This window comes from Pteropus vampyrus, unplaced genomic scaffold (genome assembly GCF_000151845.1).
Source record: "Pteropus vampyrus isolate Shadow unplaced genomic scaffold, Pvam_2.0 Scaffold219, whole genome shotgun sequence".
Lineage (NCBI taxonomy): Eukaryota > Metazoa > Chordata > Mammalia > Chiroptera > Pteropodidae > Pteropus > Pteropus vampyrus.
Genome location: NW_011889000.1, coordinates 675155 through 678370, shown reverse-complemented (window position 1 = coordinate 678370; position 3216 = coordinate 675155).

Below are 3216 nucleotides of genomic sequence, written 5' to 3'. Positions count from 1 at the left end.
TTTAGCCCATTGATTGATCTTAGAGCCATAGAAACTTAGAGGCAAAATGAACATTTTATAACAAAAACTGGAGTCCAAAGTAAATGTTGCACAGATTTATCAGCTAATTAGTGACACAACTGAATCATGTTTAGTGATCTTTAACTCATCAGACATCAAGTGCCTGTTATATCTCCAGATAATGTGCTAAATGCTGTATTTTGGTTAAAATCATTTTAGAAGGTGTAAAAACTTTATAAGTCACTGCCAATTTCATTTGTAGAAAAGGAAAGAAATACTGAGATGTCAAATATTATCCAGGTAATAGGCCTATGTCTTTATATCAAAATGTAATAGTCATTTTGTTATAGCTTTGCCTTATTTATTGATAATAGTCTTGAAGCAGTCAAGGTAGGAGTTTTGCTCTACGGTCTGCTACTAGAAGCTGTTCCTTTAATAAGCATGTTTTAGATATTGTTTAACCATTACTTAACTGATTAGAAAGCTACCTAGTTAAATTATATTCATTCACTTCCTTGTCTTTTCTTTTTGAGTAATGAAATGAGGTTATTTTTATATGACTAGAAAAGAAACATATCTTACTATGAGGGTATGCCTTGCCTTGACTTCTTATTCTACATCAAATAACGATCGACATGTCAAACTGATGAAATAAAACCTCGTTTGTAAATGTGTTATTATTTCTTAAATGCCACAAGTGGCAGTAAAATAGCCTTCATTTGAATCGGTAACCTCAGTTGCCCCCCCTCAAGAGTAGGTGCATTTTTACGTAAATATTTTGGAATATTGGAGTAAAATCTCAATAAATGTTAATTTCATTCTCTTTCATGATATGCAGTGTTCCCATGAGATGAAAGGTGTGATAATATGGGTTAAAAAAAATCATTGCTGTGTAGTTTTAAATTTTTGCAGTTAGTAACTGTTAGCAGTGTGAATCCCAGCTTAAAATGTTTGCTCCTGATTAAAACATGGGCAGTTGTATTATTGAGAACAAATACTCAACTTTGAGACCTTGAATCTGAAAAGCCAAATCTCCACATTTCTATTAAACATGTATTGGTTTGTCAGTTGATAACTAACAGGTAGTCAAAGGTCCTTGAGGTGTTCATCTAGGCCCTTCTCCTAATGATGAGATCTACCAAAGGTACCAGAGGGAGAACATGCCTCTGCTTGCCTGATTCCTGATGAGCAAGACGTGGGTGAAGTCAGGATGCAGGCTGTCCATCACAGGAGCCAAATGAAAACTTTGGGCTCCATCGCAGTTGTCACCCTATGTTTTCTGACAGCAGCTAGTCTTTCAAACTTTTCAGCACCTTAGAAGATTTTTCTGATGTACATTTCAATGTATCATTATCAAAGACGAGAGGATTTATTATGTCAGAACTTCAAAAATTATAAGTTCTTAAATCACTTTGAAAGAAATTGACAATCTAGAAGTGAATGTTTTTATTTTGGCCTTGCTGTTGTGGTTTCTGGAACAGAGTACTTTTCTGATAATGAAACTGAGAAATCCTTGCATTCCTGTTGGAATTTCCTGTTGGGAGTGTAGGGTTTCGTGAGCAGTATGTGACATTGGCTAGTTATGCAACATGTTGGATTTTACTGCCAGCTCTTTGTTTAACAAAGGTGTGAGAAGTTTGGGCCGGACAGGAATGTGAAGTCAATGTTAAGTATGGCATCACCTTACCACCTGCCACATGAATAAACGAGATTCATAAGCAAACATGTTGTACATTTAAATTTTTTTTATCAACTCAGATAAGCCAGCTAGCTATACATAGTTTTCTCTCTTACCTGATGTGGGAAAACTTTTTCTTTTTCACTCCAGGAAAATGTTTAGAGGAGAAAACGTGCCCCGCTCCCCGCCAAAGTCGTATCCAGTTTCTTCGGTGATTGCAGGGGAGAGGGCTTTGTACTTATAGAATATGTAAATGCCAATATGTGGCTGACTGAGGGTTGATTCTTCAATATAACGTCCAACTTGCTAGATTCAGGCCGTTGCTGTCCTCCTGCATAGGTTCTTAGTTCTGCCACATAGCACTTCACGATCTGTTTGGAATAAGCCCTTCCAAATCTTATATAGAAAGACATCTGTTGTCTTTGCTGTTTGTAAGGATGCATTTAGAGACCATGTTACAATCCAGTCCCCTTCAACAATACATTATCTCATTTGTGTTAAATTCTAAACATCGGGAATTCCTTCAGTTAACATCTGTCTCTGTAAAAGATTTCTTAACCTCAGCACTGTGAACATTTTGGATGTGATGGGGCTGGGGGACTTGCCTGATCATTATAGGATGTTTAGCAGCATCGTTGACTTCTACTCACTAGATGCCAGTAACACCCCGTCCTCCATATGACAGTGAAAAATGTCTCCAAACATTGCCACATGTCCCCTAGGGGGAAAAATTGCCCCTGGTTGAGAGCCACTGCTCTAACACAAAATAGAATGTTAGAGAAAGGGCCTTAGCAATTATCTAATTTATGTTTTCTCTTTTTCCTATAGCTGTGATTTACTTAGGATCTCATGACTCCTTAGTCTCAGAGATGACTTAGGTCCCTAACTTTTCAGTTTCTTTTCCTACCATACTATGCTTTCTGGACTCCCTGCTAATGGACTCCCTGCCATGTTATCCAACTACATGGGTTTCATTAGGGCACAGCCAACCATTTAGTAACCTACTCCATAATGTGTGCATAGAAACTGTAATTCTCCTTAAGTCTCCATTGGGTTGTTCGCTGAAATGTCACCCCGAGATGAAGATTTGTATAAAAATGGATTATTAGGAAGTGTTCTCCGGAAATGCTGGTAGGGCAGCTGGGAAAGAGATAGAGAAGGGAAGAGAAGAAGGATACAAAAGCGGGCTCACTTACCAGGGAGGTGGTTTTAGCTCAGTTCCACAAGAGAGCTGTTGGGATAGTGTGGATCATATCCCAGAATTATCCAGCTCAGGTACAGTGATTACAACTTTGCAGCGACTCCGTCATTCAGACAACTTCAGTAAACAGCCTGCCTGGCTGCCAAAGTTAGACTACACGGCATCCAGTGGTTTGTGTATTGCTATAAAGTTAAGGCTCTATAAACAGGGAGACTAGCAGGGGGGCTCATCATTTCCCTACTAGAAGCAAAACCCAGCAGTACGGTGGTTTTTGTAGGAAGGGAATGGGATACCTATACATTTTTTCCTCTCATTGGTCTTGGCCTTTTACTTGTAA